The sequence below is a fragment of the Monodelphis domestica genome, chromosome X, assembly GCF_027887165.1.
Source record: "Monodelphis domestica isolate mMonDom1 chromosome X, mMonDom1.pri, whole genome shotgun sequence".
Classification (NCBI taxonomy): domain Eukaryota; kingdom Metazoa; phylum Chordata; class Mammalia; order Didelphimorphia; family Didelphidae; genus Monodelphis; species Monodelphis domestica.
The window spans coordinates 34573202-34589870 of NC_077235.1; the positions used below are offsets into that span (position 1 = coordinate 34573202).

The 16669-nt window shown below is 48.3% G+C and overlaps 1 long non-coding RNA gene across 1 annotated transcript in view; it reads left to right on the forward strand.

Moving 5' to 3' along the window:
• Window positions 1–12672: 12672 nt before the first annotated feature.
• LOC103106546 (uncharacterized) overlaps window positions 12673–16669 on the forward strand; it is an 81078-nt gene continuing 77081 nt past the window's right edge. Inside the window, exon 1 of the long non-coding RNA XR_008914784.1 lies at window positions 12673–13554. This is a non-coding gene — a long non-coding RNA (uncharacterized LOC103106546). The remainder of the gene's footprint in view (window positions 13555–16669) is intronic.

Genomic DNA, 16669 nt, shown 5'->3' on the forward strand with positions numbered 1-16669 from the left:
TAGCAGATTGACTAACATGATAGCAAAGGAAAATAATAAATGCTGGAGGGGATGTGGCAAAGTTGGGACATTAATGCCCTGCTGGTGGAGTTGTGAATTGATCCAACCATTCTGGAGAGCAATTTGGAACTATGCCCAAAGGGCACTAAAAGACTGTCTGCCCTTTGATCCAGCCATAGCACTGCTGGGTTTGTATCCCAAAGAGATAATAAGGAAAAGGACTTGTACAAGAATATTCATAGCTGCTCTCTTTGTGGTGGCAAAAAATTGGAAAATGAGGGGATGCCCTCCAATTGGGGAATGGCTGAACAAATTGTGGTATATGTTGGTGATGGAATACTATTGTGCTCAAAGGAGCAATAAACTGGAGGAATTCCATGGAGACTGGAACAACCTCCAGGAATTGATGCAGAGCGAAAGGAGCAGAACCAGGAGCACACTGTACACAGAGACGGATACACTGTGGTACAATCGAAGGTGATGGACTTCTCTACTAGCAGCAATGCAGTGATCCAGGACAATTCTGAGGGATCTACAAGAAAGAACACTATCCACATCCAGACAAAGAACTGTGGTTGCATAAACCCAAAAGAAAAAACAACAGCTTGACCACATGGGTTGAGGGGGATGTGATTGGGGATGTAGACTCTAAATGATCACCCCAATATATACGTCAATAGTATGGAAACAGGTTTTGATCAATAACATATGTAAAGTCCAGTGGAATTGTGCGCCGGGTACGGGAGGGAGTGAGGGGAGGTGAAGGAAAGAATATGATTCTTATAGCCAGGGAAAATACTCAAAATTGACTAATTAAATAAAATTTTTTTAAAGTTTATTAGAATTCACTTTTAAAATCTTGATTGAGGGGATATCTTCTTTGCAAGGTCATTAATAGTTTACTGAAATTCTGTTTCTAAGGGTCTCAACCACCTCTTTCGTTCCTTTATAGATCATTTACATTTTTATAACCATTCCTTTATTTTGTTGGACAAAATCATTTCTGGTTATTTCCTCTATTTCTTCTCCAACGTTGTTTTTCCCTCTCTCCTTTTGATCTAATTTGCTAAGGATCTATGAATTTTGTTAGCCTTTCATTCTGAGGATAGGATGGATCATTACTATTGACCCAGAAACATTTTCTATCTTTGTATTTGGATAGCCCCCGAGTCAGCAATGACCATGACCTCTGATGAAAATGAAAAGCATGCAGCACTCAGAAATATGGCAGATTTCCTAGAAGAATACTTCTGTGAAACACGGAGAGTCGGCCCCTAGAACATGGCCACTCTCCTTTCCTTTTCAGATTATTCTTTTCAAATCAATTTCTACAGATCTTGTTTTAGTAGAAGGCAGCCAGACAACAAATGTATGAAACCAGAGGACACCGCCCCAAGTCCCAGCTCCTTCCTAGAGGCAGAACTTCATGCAAGCCATCCTCGAGAATGATTTTTAAACTCTCTGGTTCAACCCAGAAGAAAAACTGCTCAACTACATGGGTCGAGGGGGATATGATTGGGGATGGAGACTAAATGATCATCCTAGTGCAAACACCAACAATATGGAAATAGGCTTTGATCAAGTACACATGCAAAACCCAGTGGAATTGTGCATCAGCTACGGGGAGGGAAAGAACATGACTCTTGTAACCAAGGAAAAATATTCTAAATTGATAAATAAAATAAAATTTAAAAAAAGAATGTGGAATCCTTGAGGAAAAAAACTCTCTGGCCCATGAAGCTCCAAATTCCTTCAGAAAAATCATGGACAGCATGCTTCAATGAACAGAGGCCTGGGTCTGGAGTCAGGAAGACATGGGATCAAATCCCACCTCAGACACTTACTAGCTCTGGAACCTTGGGAAAGTCACTTAACCTCTGTCTGTCTCACTTTCCTAAATCTTAAAGTGGTGATAATAACTATGCCTGCCTCCCGGAGTTATTGTGAAGATCAGATGGCACTTGGCACAGTGCCTGGCACTGAATAAATGCTTCTTCCCTTTCATTTCTTACTGCTGTCTAACTGAAATCTTTCTGTCTACAAATTAAGCCCATTTGTCAGGGAAACAGAAAGGAAAGTAGCCATTCTTCTAGAAGTATGAAGAGGATTGTGGGGGTCTCTTCTGTTTTCTCTACTAGCCTGGACCAGATCTTTAATCATTTTAATTCTCTCTCTCCCTCCCTGCCTCTATCTGTGTGTGTGTGTCTCTTTCTCTCCTTCCCTCTCTGACTCTGTCTCTCCTTCCCTCTCTGTCTGTCTCTCCATCCCCCTTTCTGTCTGTCTCTATCTCTGTGTATGTCTCTGTCTGCCTCTTCCTCTATCCCCCTCTCCCTGTCTCTATATCTCTGTGTCTGTCTCTCTATCTCTCTGTCTCTCCCTCCATCCCCCCTCTCTGTCTCTCTCTATCTTTGTGTCTGTCTCTCTGACTCTCCCTCTCCCTATGTCTCCCTCCCCTCTGACTCTCTATATGTGTATGTCTTTCTGTCTCTGTCTCCCTCTCTATCTCTATATCTGTGTTTCTCTCTGTCTCCCACCCATCTCTCCCTCTCCCTCTCTGTTGCTTGTCTCTCTCTATGTCTGTGTGTCTCTCTGTGTCCCCCCTCTCTGTCTCTATCTCTGTGTGTGTCTCTGTCTCCCCGGGCTCTGTGTGTCTCTCTGTCTCCACCCCCCCTCCAGCCATTCTCCAAGTACTGCAGATCACATGGCTGCAGTGAGACAGCCTGAACAAGTCACCTTTACTCCAAGAAGGGCAGTGAGAAGAACTTCATGGTTCCTCGAGGGTTTGGGGCCTAGCCGCCATTTGTGCCCAGGCCTGGCACTGTGGGTCCAGATGCCAGTAGGAGAGCCTCTGGTACCTCAGTGTTATCTTGGCCTTTGGAGTATTTTAAAAAGCAACAGAAATGTGGCTCCCTCTCCCCTTTCCAATGAGAATGAAAGACCCCCACCCCTTAGAAACAAACAGATGGGGAGGGAGGCAGAACAGAACATGAGTGTTTCTCCTCTAGCCCCTGCTCTGGGCCAAGGCTAAGGATTTCCTTGGATCCTCTCAGCACCTTCATGGAGCTTACACTCTTCTGCTCGGAACTCAAGGCCTCCTCGTCTAATTCAGGGCAGGAGGAAGGGCATTTTCCACAGTCTCCCTCCTGGAGGCCAATGGCGTTAATTCTAAAACTTCTCCCTTCTCTTCAGCATCCGGAGGGAGAATGCTAGGCCAAAGGTGTGAGGGAATGGGACTCCTGTGCCATGGCTGAGCTATGAGGGGATGGCAATTATCTCAACATTATTACTCATCAGGAGGGAGAGAGACGGAATGCCAGCATGGAAGGGTGTCTGTGAGCAGCCCCAGCCAAGGGCAGCTCCCACACAGTGGAAGAGGTGATTTGTGGACATGGAGTCAAGCAAAGTTCTCATACTCTGATTAAAGGACTAGCTGGAGTCCCTCTGTGGAGAGGAATAGAGAATTCTAGATAAAAAGTCAACAGGACCCCAGAAGGAGGCTGCCCTATTATCTGTAGGCCCCACGAAAGTGAGGGCAGCTAGGGGATTAAGTAGATAGATGGCTGGACTCTTCTTCCTGAGTTCAAATCTGGCCTCAGACAATCCCTAGCCATGTGACTTTGGGCAATTCACTTTACCCTCTTGGCCTCAGTTTCCTCATCTGTAAAATGAACTGGAGAAGTAAATGGCCAACCACTCCAGCATCTCTGCTAAGAAAACCTGAGATGGGGGTCAGAGAGTCAGACACGACTGAAAAACAACCAAGTGAGAATATTTCCTATATTTCCTAATAAGGAGTGAAAAATGAAGGTCAGGGACGTGAAGAACTTCACTCCAATTGCGCCAATCTATCAAGAGGCCAAGGGGGGTGGGGGGTGGGGGGAGAGTGCCTGGTCTCTGAGTTAATTAACCTTGCCATACATTCATGCTGGGGCTGTGCTATTCAAAATAACTTTCCCCAGTCATTGGCGCCTTTGGAGGGGGGGGGGTGCTTCTCTGTTGTTTGTAATAAGAGAAGAAACCAAGAGATTCTGATCACACTGATGGGCCAGAAGACAGTCTTTATCTAACGATAACATGTTCCCATAATTCTCGAACATCACGTCCCTAAAGAGAGACCTCTGATCGCAGGGAAATTGATCTTTTTCACTCCTCAAATGCATGACTACATCCTTGGAAGTCTCTGATTTCTCAACACACGTTCCTGTCTCTCCAGGGACAATTTCAAGGTAGTTCACCCCAGTATAGCTTACGGCAGGGAGGGGGGTAGGTATTAAGACAGAAAAGGAAGAATGACATGGGCGTTTGGGGGACCAAACCCAGGTTTTTCCATTTCTAAGTCAGCTCTAACCACTGTGCTCATTATATTCAAACAAAAACAGGGCAAACCAAAGTTCAAAGTGTGTTAGGGGAATACCCACAAATGACTTCTGCTCAAAAGCATCAATAAAGCGTATTTTAAAGAGGAGTCAAGCGATTCGGGTCCTAGTATTGATTTTCTCCCTAAGTGCTGAACAATAAAGATCAAAGGATCCTCCCTGGAACTCATTTCCACATCTGTAAAATGGAGCTAAGCTAAAGTCGTCAGTCAGTCCTCAGAGGAAAACACACATTAACAGAGTAGACAGAACACAAATCAACTGAAGGTTCAATGAAAAAAAACAGAAAATATAGTAGCAGACCCCAAAGGAGGCCCAAGAAGAAAATTAGACAATCAGAGGAAGAAAATGCAGATGGAGGAGCAGAAGGCAGAGAATCTTGGTGGGGGGGAGGTTGGACGGTAAATCTCAGACTATACCACTGGATGTTGTTAATCATTTAAATGGGTTTGGTATTGCTAAAAAAAGCAACCCCCAGATCAACCAATAGGAGACAGAGAACCGAGTGTTTGAGAGACCCCCGTTACTAAGGGACAGATCCGTTATTGAACCAAGACTGCTGGGAAAGCCGGAAAGCTTAGGAGAAATTAGGTTGAGACTGAATAGTCACAGCATATGGCAAGATCAACTGCAAGACCTATGACTTACACATAAACAGTGCCATGATAAATCAGGACTGAGGTTTCTAGCAGAGAAATGAAGATAAGCTCCACAAATCCGTGACTTGGATATGGGAGGTCACACAAGGAAGAAATTACCTTTTAGATCAATGGCTAGGAGAAGAGTTCATGCCCAAACAAGTGACAGAGGATCAAACAAAATAAAATGGACACGGGACCATAGGGAAAAAAAGTTAAGACCCTTACCCTCTTTGGGAGCATCTCGGTGGTTCAGTGGGTTGAGAAGTCCTGGGTTCAAATTTGGCCTCAGACACTTCCTAGCTGTGAGATCCTGGGCAAGTCACTTGACCCCCTTTGCCCAGCCCTTACCGCTCTTCTGCCTTGGAACCAATACACAGTATTGATTCTAAGACAGAAGGTAAAGGTTTAAAAAAAAAAAATATTCTTAACTTCCATCTCAGAATCAATCCTGTGTATTGGTTCCAAGGCAGAAGAGTAGTAAGGGCTGAGCAAAGGGGGTCAAGTGACTTGCCCAGGGTCACACAGCTAGGAAGTGTCTGAGGCCAGATCTTAGCCTGGGACCTCCTTTCTCTGGGCCTGGCTCTCAACTTACCAAGCCACCTAACTGCCCCTATTTGGAGTTTTCTTGGCAGAGATACCAGGGTGCCTTGCCATTTCCTTGTCCAACTCATTTGACATATGAGGCAACTGAGGCAAACAGAGTGAAGTGATTTGTCTAGGATCACACAGCTAGGAAATATCTGAGTACAGATTTGAACCCAGGACCTCCCCTCTCTGGGCCTGGCTCTCAACTCACTGAGCCACCCAGCTGCCCCCTAGGTCATAGAAAATTTATAAAGGTCTTAAACAGATCAATTGCAGTTGAAATTAGAAGAGAAACTGGTAAATGGAGAAAAAATCTTTACAGCAAGATTTTCTGATAAAAGTTCTGACTTCCAAGAAATATAAGGAACTGAGTCATATTTATATGGCTGTAAGGCATCTGTGAATAGATAAATGGCAAAAGGATACAATAGAAGGTAGATGGTGAAGGTGAGAATGCTGGGCTTTGAAGCAGGAAGATCTGGGTTCAAATCCAGCCTCAGATACTTACTTGTTATGTGACCCTGAGCAAGTCACTTAACCCTGTGGAGTTGTGAAATGATTTAGAAATATATCCAAAAGGGGGCAGCTGGGTGGCTCAGTGGATTGAGAGCCAGGCCCAGAGATGGAAAGTCCTGGGTTCAAATCTGGCCTCAGACACTTCCCAGCTGTGTGACCCTGGCCAAGTCACTTAACCCCTATTGGCTCACCCTAACAGCTCTTCTGCCTTGGAATCAGTTGATTCCAAGAGGGAAGGGAAAGGGTTAAAACAAAAGTATATCCAAAAGTTCCAAAGCTTTCATCAGTGCCATCTGACCATACTGCTCGTAGGCCTCTGCCCCAAAGAAATGGAAGAAAGAAGAAAAGACCCTCCTATATGAATAAAGAGATTTTTTGTAGTTGTTCCCGACTGGAAATGAAGGAGGTCTCTCCCTACTAGAGAATGGCTAAAAAATGATGGTGTCTGAATGAAATGGGGAGAAAGGATCAACCAGGCAAGCAGTTTCAGAGGAAACTGAGGCACGTCTAGAAATCTATGCAGTAAGCCCAATGAGGAGAAGATAGATAATACAGTGAAAGCCGTGGCATGGGAATGACTCCCAAATTCTGATAAAGAGGATCAGGAACTTGGAGTCCTGAGAAGGGCAGATTAAAGGCAGCCAGAGAGGAGATAAAATGAAAAGACAGAAAGAGACAGGCTTGGGCTTTCAGGCATGGCCAAAGAGGCCCTGAAACCTCAGGGCTGAGGTGATTTATCAAAGTCATGACGCTGGACAAGGCCTCGGGAGGCCCAGGGAGGGGGAACTGGAGCCTTGAGTGTCAAGTGAACGACTAGGGTCACCCAGCTTGGAAAAACAAGAGGGCCCGGGCCAGGGAGGTGGCTAATCGGCCCCAGTGGAAAGCAAGAATGTGGCCCGCTTTGGGGGATCACCTCTTTGGGGTGCCCAGCTGTTACTGAAGGAGGGAATTAAGGAGGACAGCTGGGGATGAGTGTGGTTGAGGGGGGGTTGCCTGCTGGAGCTGGGCTCCCTCCAGCCAAGGTGGAGCCAGTGACTGGCCTTGAGCATGGCTCTGCTGCTCTCTGCTGGCCTGCATGGGCCCCTCTCTGCCACTCAGGCCCAAGCTGCAGAGCTGCCCTGGGGCCCAGCTCTCCCTCACTCCACATCCAGGGCTCCCTTGACTGACTCCTTGGTACGTCGGAGCCTGGGCCTCTCTCCCCTTTGGGCCTCAGTGTCCTCATCTCTAAAATGATGAGGTAATTAGACTATTAGATAATTATACTAATTAGATCATCGCCGAGGCCTTTGGAGCTCCTATACCCTGGCCATGCCGGGTTAGCATATCAGGGGGAACAGAGAGGCACTGAAAACCAGATCCGAGCGCCCATAGGCCTCTTAATGAAGGTGCTTTCCAGGAAGATGAAAGGCACGGAGGGCCTGTACTCACAGGGAGACAAAACTGGGCCCCCCTCCGAAGTACATTGTGTATTAGGGAATATAATGAATCTTTCCTTGTCAGGAGCCATCTCATCACGGCTTCTCTATCAAGAAGACCTCCAGGCTAATCCTTCCATTAGGAGCCAATTAAGGTTGTGCAAATGTCATTTCACAGCCATTAAAGCCACATACTCCATCATCACATGACCCAAGATTAAACACCCTGGTTTGCCCTCTCCCAAAATTAAAACATTTCTATTAGGCCAGAACTATTGGGGGAGACAGACCTGAGCCCTAACCGGGGACCGAAGGTCAGGCCTTTGCCTCAAGGCATCCACATGGAAGCAATTGAGATGGGGGAGGCCCTGGGAGATAGATTGAGCAGGAGTGGGGTCACTGGCATGGGGGAGATGAGAGAAGGGAGGGTCAAGCGCAGCTCTACTACTGCATCCCTGATTGGACTTCTCCTTCCCTTCTCTGCCCTCCCCAGGCCCAGGAATGGCCTCCTTTGGGCACAGGCGAGCCGTCCTTTCATGCTCACCACCACTGTCCCTATTCCCACCTCAGTTGGTTTGCTTTTTTCCCTCTCTGAATAAATTTAGTAGTCATGTTTCCCAGGCAGCTGGAGTTTCTGGGATGGAGGGACGTTTGGAGGCTTCTTAAAGGGTTTATCAGAAACCTGTGGCTATCTTCCTATTCCCGGGGTTTCATGATTGCCCCCTAAACATGAGAGGATCCAAAAATATTCGCTCCAGGGGTCTTAAGGGATGATGTGCCCCAGAATAGAGAGAAGCATGAGCATGAGCTTGGGTGTGGAGTACAAAGAAACAGACAAAAGAACAAATTCCAATCTGTACCCCAGGTCCGAGTGCCCACACTGCTCGGTCACCAGATCCCCCAATGTTACCATGAGAACAATAACCATCTAGGCCAACTGAGGCCCACAGACATTAAATCAGTGGCCTGGAGATAGGCAGAGCCCAGACTGGAATCAGGGCAGGGACTAATTACATTTAGTCTTTGTATTCTCAGGGCCCACATGGGGCAGCACCAGAAAGGAAATTGATAGTTACCCCATGAAATTAATTTGGTAGACTCCAATTATTTGGCAGATGAGGACCCTAGAGCCTATGGAAGTGACTTATCCAAAGTCACACAGCAGGGGAGAGGTAGACTAGCATTCCAAATTCAAGGCATTTTCCCTGACTCAGTCTCCTAACAAAGGGATGCCTTCCCTCCAGAGCTTTCAGCAATTCAAATTAAAAAAAACAACACATTTATTCAGGGGCCTGCTATCTATTTGCAAAACAATGTTGAGAGCAATGAGCCTTCAAAGATAACAAATGGCACAGGGCCTGAGCTCAAGGACCTTGGTCTATGGATATTTGATTGTAGTAAACAAAGGCCTTGGAAAAGAGTCCACTGGGCTCAGGACATCCTGGGTTCAAATGTGATCCCAGATAAATCCCAGCAGCGTGACCCTGGGCAAGTCACTTCACCGCCATTGCCCAGCCCTGACCACTCTCCTGCCTTGAAACCATTACACAGTATTGATTCTAAGATGGAAGGTGAGGGTTTAAAGAATTGCTTGTGGAGGGAGCAATGAGGTGGCTCAGTGGATAGAGCATTAGGCCTACAGAAAGGAAGTCCTGGGTTCAGATGTGATCCCAGACACTTCCTAGCTGTATGACCATGGACAAGTCACTAAACCCCCATTGCCTGACCCTTACCATTCTCCTGTCTTGGAAGCAATACAAAGTATTTTCCTAAGAAGGAAAGTTAAGAGTTTAAAAAAAGTCAATAGTCATGGCTTTAAATTCTAACCATGTGTGACCCCAGTCACATCACGTAACCTGACTCTCTGTTTCTCCATCTATAAAATGAGGATGACAATATTAGAAAGAGCACTCTCAGGGGCAGCTGGGTGGCTCAGTGGATTGAGAGCCAGGCCTAGAGATGGGAGGTCCCAGGTTCAAATCTGGCCTCAGACACTTCCCAGCTGTGTGACCCTGGGCAAGTCACCTGACCCCCATTGCCTAGCCCTTACCGCTCTTCTTCTTTGGAGTCAATACACAGTATTGACTCCAAGATGGAAGGTGAGGGTTTAAAAAATAAAAAGAAAGAAAGAAAGAGCACTCTCACAGGATGGTTTCAGGGAACAAATGAAATTACTAAAATGAAGCCACTGTACAACTAATATGGTAGACAAACCAATGCCAACTATCATTGTTACTGAAGGAGAGGTAGAGCCTAGAATGCAGAGAAACAAGTAGAACGCTGAGCATGAGGGGCCAGAGGGTCGAGTCATCGAGGCCCCGGGCCCTGGGACACTGGAGGGAGCACAGGAGGCAGAGGAGCAGCCTGGCACTGGGGCTGGGGAAGGCGAGGCTGACCCCCAGGCTCTGAGGCTGCTCGAACCATAACTGACACTCCTCCAGCGCCGCCTGCGTGCCACGCTCCGTCCAACGAGGGCTTCGAATGTCGGCTTCTTTCTGTCTTTCTCTGGCCTCCTCTGCCCAGGGCTGAGCACAGAGCCTGGCACATGGTCGGCACTGAAGCAGCTCTGGCTGCCTGGCAGGCCTCAGGCCTGGGCATCTCCGCTGGCTCTGGGCCGGGATGCCCCCCTCTGCCCAGCTTCCCCTCCAGGGCTGAATTGGGGGTGTGGAGGCCCTGGCTGTGCCCACGGGCACTCTGGGAATGAGCTCAGGCTGCCTCTGCCTGCACACGCTCCCTCCCTCACGGCTTAAGTAAAGGACAGAGAAAAGAGCTGCCCAGGATGCTGTTTCCCTGCTTCCCCTCAATTGGTCTTTGAGAGGAAACTGGGGAAGATGAGCCCAGGTGATCAGGCGGTGATGAAGGCCTCACAATTAGGCTGTTAGGAAAAGGAGAATGAATGAATCATGGCAGGCTGAGCAAGGTGCAAATGCAGCCAGGACCCAGCCTGGCCACGTGATGAAACCCATCCCTGGACATGGCTTCAGAGTAGGGAGTCCTGCTGAGGCCTCCCCCCAGCGAAGGCCCCTCACGGGGGTGGCAGGAGACCCTGGTACTTACTACAAGAGTTCTTATCCCCATTTTCCAGATGGGCAAACTGAGGATCACAGGAGCCCAAAGGCTTCCCCAGGGTCCTCACAGGAGGAAGTTTCAGAGCCAGAATTCAAACTGAGGACCCGGCTCCCAGTGTTCCACTGCACTCTGGCCCCTCTCCCTCCCAGCAAACTGATTTACAGGATGAGTTGGGGTATGGGGGGAAGTGGGAGGCTGCCATGCTCACAATATTAAGAGCCATTCTTAAAGATCTCTCTTGGGGGCACAAAGATCCAGCCTGCCCTGGCTCTCAGTTTCCCCTCTGACAGAATTACTCCTTAGAACCAAGAACTTTTTGGTTCAAGAAAGAAATCGGTCAGTCAGCTTTTTGTTGTCCACTGGCCCCTCGGTGGCCAATTTCCTCAGTCAAGATACTGGAGTGGTTTGTCATTTCTTATTGCAGCCCATTTTACAGATGAGGAAACTGAGGCAAACAGGGCTAAGTGGCCTGCCCAGAGTCACACAGCTGGTTAAGTGTCTGAGTTAGATTTGGACTCAGGAAGAGTCTTCCTGACTCCAGGCCTGGTGGTCTATCCACAGCACCACCTAGCTGCCAGGCAGCAGGCCACTGTTAAGTGCTTCCTAGCATCTGGCACTGGGATAAGTCCTGTGGGCACAGAGAAAGGCACAAGAAGACCTCTGCCCACAGGGGGCCCAGAGAGCAGGCATAGCAGCTGAGGGGGGCCCAAGGGGAAAAGAAAATCAGCAAAACCCAAACCAATCAACATACTGAAAAAACTCTGGATTCGGTGTGGCATTCCACCTTCAGGCTATGCCCAGGAACAGGGCCAGGTGCCTTCTCCTGTCTCCTCTTTGGGCCAAACTTCCTCTTCCTAGGGGCCCAGCACCCAGTGGGATGACTTGGGGCAGGGGCACGCTGTTCTTTCGATGCTCATTGTCCCAAGCATCTGCCCGTTGTGTCCCTGGCTCTGATCACTTCACTCTCACTCGGGCTTCTCTGTGCCCCTCCTTTTGGCTTTTCCTCCAGTCTCTCAGCCCACCGGCATTTGTTTTTTAACCTTTACTTTCCTTCTTAGGAATGACTCAAAGACAGAAGGGTAAGAGCTGGGCAAACAGGCTGAAGGGACTAGCCCAAGGTCACACAGCCAGGAAGTATCCCAGGACACATTTGAACTCGGGTCCTCTTGCCTCCAGTTCTGGCACCGTATTCATTGTGCCACCTAGATGCTCCCTCTACAAGCTTTTCTTAAGGCCCTACTCTGTGCCAGGCACCGTGCTGGGCACTGGGGACACAGAGAGCTCCTATTCTGTACCATGAGCCATTTAGTTGTTTCCCCACTAATGCTTATCCAGTTTGTTTCCAGCTCTTTGCTTCTACGAAAAAAGGCTCTTAGGGAGACTTTGGTTGATAGAAAATCTTTCTTTCTGCCATGACCTTCTTTGGAGGATCTGGCTGGTGGTGGAATCTCAGAGCCCAAGGTATGGGCAGTGCTACCACTGGAGTGGAGGGCATCAGGGGAGGTCCTGAGGACTTGAGCTGAGCCTGGAAGGGAGCTCGGGGCTCCAAGAGGTGGAGGTGCCAAAGGGGGGCATTGGGGATCGATCGCCTGTGCAAAAGTGGGTGGGTGTAAGAACATTCTGCATGAACAACAGCAAAGAGGCCAAGTTGGCTGGAAGTCAGTGTCATGGCTTCCCAGGTCCCCTTCACCTCTGAGGTTCTGGGCTTCTTACACACTGGGATTCTCCATCTCAGGAAAATGCCCTGCACTGGCAAGGGGGAAGAGAAAGAGCATGTGCATGAGGAGGCAGGATCCCTGGATTTGAATCGGGCCTGGTGCCTACCTCTCTGCTAGAAACTGACAAGTCAGTCCCCCTTGATGGGGCACAGGTTCCTTAACAAAGTCAGTGAACGACCTCGTACCTCAGTTTCCCCATTTGTCCAATGCCAGGCTTGGCCCAGATCATCTCTGAGGTCTCTCCTGACTCTGGCATTTGATGAAAAGAGAAACAAACTTGCCAGTGGCATGGAAGGGGAGGAAAGAAACTGTTGAAATGTGGCAAGGGAACAGAAAGAGAAACAGTAGAGAAGCTCATCCTGTACTTGAGGCACTAGCAGAAAAAAGACTGGGAACATTTTGTATACTTTGTATACAGGAATCTTTCTGAGTCACGTGGAGGCCATTGTCCTTCAGAACCTTGCAAGGCAGTTCCACAAAGCTATGGGATGGATGTATTTTATTTTTTGCTTGGATTAGCCAGTGGACACAGGGGTCTCCTAACTGGAGGTCCCCAGGGCTCTCAAGTGAAGAAGGGACTCTCTTAGAACCTAAGCAAAGGCACTGGCAGGAAACTGAAGATCGCCTAAGGAGAACAGCAAGTAACTCATAGGGTGATGCTGAACCCAGAGCAGGGACCACTTTGTCCAGCCCCAACCAGTTCCTCCTTGGAACTGTGAAAAGAAAATTCTTCCTTAACTTTGCCTATTCTGAATTCACACTTGTGAAAGGGAATCCTTTATTCCCTTTCCCTATTTTGAGTTAACACACTTTTTGATTGAATCAACAAAAACTTGAACTAGGTGGAAGAACTTGCAAACCACTTAGAGAATTCACATCCTTAGAAATTCAATCAATCAGGAAACTTTGAACCTATTGAAGAGAAATTGACCTTCAGAGGATGACCTTCAGAGGCCTTTGATAAGAGGTGACCCCTTCTGAGGATGAGAGGTTTGAATCCCAGACACTGCCCCCTGGGTAGTGCTAGACAATTTGGAAACTGTGATTGACCCTTATGAAAGGGGTAAGAGACAAGGAGCCACTATAAAAGCCCCTGAATTTCTGGGGCAAGGGAAGTCAACTCCAAGAAGGAAGTCAGCTTAAGGAAGAAGATCGGCTCAAGGAAGAAAGTTGGCCTCAGGAGTCACCTTCAGCTCCAGTCATGGTCTTGACCTGCCTCTTGGAGGGAATTTGGGTGAGTGAATAGTTGGCTTTCCCTTCCTGTCTTCTGGAGAGAGTTTAATTCCAGTTGAAGGTCAACAAGTCCAGACTGAGTAGGTCTTCTCTACACCTTTGTATTTCTCTACTTTCACTCTTTCCATCTCTTTTGTAAGAAAAGCTATTAAAGGTCACTTTGACTGAGCAATAATACTTTGAATCATATATTTTAGTCAAACCCTTAATTTTAACCCTTATAGAACCCAAACCCCAAAGGCCGAGAGGATGTAAGAGGGGAAGGTATAAGTCCTCCGTAATAGTCACAAGAACCAAAACCTCAGTTAGCACTTGTGCCCCATATCCTTATTTCCCATGAAAGCAGAGGCCTTGCTAGCAATGTGGGAAGAGTTTTCACCTTACCACTTCCCAAACTGTCTGCCTGCAAGCACTCAGCCAGGTTACCAGTTCCTGTAACAGGTTACCAGACTTGAACCTGGATTTGCATCTTGACTTAGATATTTACAAGCTTTGTATTCCAAGCCAAGTCTCTAAGATGTTGAGTCTTAAGTTTCCACATCTGTAAAATGGGAAAATAATGAACATTGTGGAGAGGATCAAATGAGATCGCATATGTAAATCAATCACATATATAAAGCACTTTCCAAGGAATTCCTATGGACTTAAGGCTGCATGAAAGGAATGAAAACAGTTTAGCCAATAACTCAACACACATTTATTAAGCTGTTACTCTGGGCCAGACATTAGGCTAGCTGCAAAGCCAGTACCTGCCCTCTAGGAGCTCACATTCCGCTAGCTCAAAGAGCATGAATGCTTGTTACTATATCCATAATAAATACAAATGGAATACAAGAGATAGTGAAAGGCCGAGACAAGGATGGAGAACGTGGCAGGTATTGGGCACAATTAATCCAAAAGAACAAATGGGAGATGGAGGACTGTGTAGCCAACAGCCTAGAGATCAGGATAACCCCACTCCAGAGTTTGGGGAGGAAGAAGGCTAAGAAGGGGCCGGGCCATACTAACTCTTAAATGCCAGCTAAGTTCAGGTTTCATCTTTGAGGCAACATGGAGTGAGTGCAGTTTGTTAAACATATAGATAGGAGCTGTGACCATGCCCGAGCTGTTAAAAAATGGCCTTAGCAGCTATGTGAAGACTAGATTGGAATGGAGAGTAACTTAAGGGAAGAAGACTATTATAATAGCCCAGGCAGGAGGTGATGGATGATGTCCCAAATTAGTGTGGTGCCCGTGAATGGTGTGAGGGTGGCTACTCAGTGGAGAAATGTTGTGGAGACGGCATTGGCGTGTGATTGGATACGGGGACTGAGAGGAAGGAGGGGAACATAAACCTGGGTGCTTGGGAGGATGACGGTACCTCAAAGTCAAGTGAGAACTGTGAAAGCCGAGTAGGTGTGTGGAAAAGACAGGAAGTTCACTTTGGGACATGTTGACATACAGATGTTTCTGGGATCTCCAAATGGAAACAATGGCGGGGACTGGAACTTGGGAAATGGACTACTGTAATAGAAAAATCTAGGAATCCTTTACACAGAGAGGCTAAGTGATGCCACGGGATATGTGACGAGTACAACAAGTGAGATACTGTAGAGGAAGAAAAGAGGATTTAGGAAAGAGCTTTGGGAGACACCCACAGACCACAGAGTGGAAGATGGATGATGAATCACCATGAGGAAGGTCAGATACATAGGAAAAGCACGTGCCATCACTCCCTTGCCCCTCTCTCTACCTCAACTCTGGCAGAGTCTCCTTTTCTTATTCTCTTGGAAGGCTAGAGCTGGGTGGGCCCTTAGAGATCATCTAGTCCCGTGCCCTTACTGTCCAGACGAGGACACCGGAACCAGAGGATGAGGAGCTGTGCTAGAGGGGGCAGAAGTCCCAAGAGGTGGCAGCGGGATGGGGCCCCACAGGCCGTCCAACTCCACATCCGGTGCTGACACATGGTGGCTGGCACATAGGAATGTTTCTTGGGTTGGCCTGCAGGAGGCTGACCACCCACATGGTAGCTTTCCAAGCCATGCATGCAAGTTGGGGGCAGAAGGCGAGGCGCCCTCTCTTTCTGCGGCTCTGCACCAATGAGCCCGAAGCTTGCAAACCTCTGTCTGCCTCCCAAAGCCTTGTAGACGCAGGGAGGGAGAGAGTCCCAACTGGAACACACCCGATGGGTGGTGGGCAGCCAGCCGCAGTGGAGGGAGGGAAATGGAGTGGAAATCAGGCAGAGACTTCTCTCCCGAAGAACTGTAGCACTGGCCAGATACGCGGCAGTCAGGGGAAGACTCCCGAGGGAGGCAGGGCTCTATGGGAAGGGAAGGGGAGGCAGGGAGCCTCAGAGGCTCAGGGCCACTGTCCCCCATTTCATCAGAAAGAAGAGAACAAAAGCTCTGAACCATGAGGGCTGTGTCAAAGTGGAAGGGCTGAGTTCCCTGTTCCTGAAGGGCTTTGAGCAGTGACTGGATGGTGACTGGGTGTGGATGGAGCATGGGACACTTCCTGTTCTACTATGGGCTGGAAGGAGGTGGCCTCTGAGGTTCTCTCCAAAAGGGAGAGTGACCAGTGGAGAGGATGGTGGGATCAGAGAAGGGAGGACATGGAGCCAAGCACTTTCATTGGACAGATGAGGGACCCGAGGCTCGAATCGGGGAAATGACTTGGCCACAGTCACACAAGAAGGAGACTGGAGGTCCTGGTTCAAAGGCAGAGCCTCCCCCCAGCCCCACCGCCAATCAGGCAGTCATGACCCTGGGCCACTGGGTTAGGGTGAACCCAAAGTCCTCTCTCGAGAGGGACCACCGCCTTGGGAGGGTCCTGGCCTCCATGGTGGGCAAAAAAGGGCAGAGCATGCTAAAGCAAGACAGATCCACAGAAGGGAGGGCAGCGCCTGAGACCCGGGCAATGGCCCCGTGCCTCCTGTTTCCATGACAGGAGGGACAACTGTCTGTCAGGCCTCCTCAAGAGAAATAGCACCTTGGCTGTCCCCCTCATCTGTGGCTTATTTTGGGAGCCCTGAACTGCTCAGATTACTGCAGGCAGTCCCCTCACCCCTCAATTTCCCCTCCAATCGAAATTCTTCCGAGGCCACTCAGCTGAAACATCTCTTCCTAAAGGTCACCAAC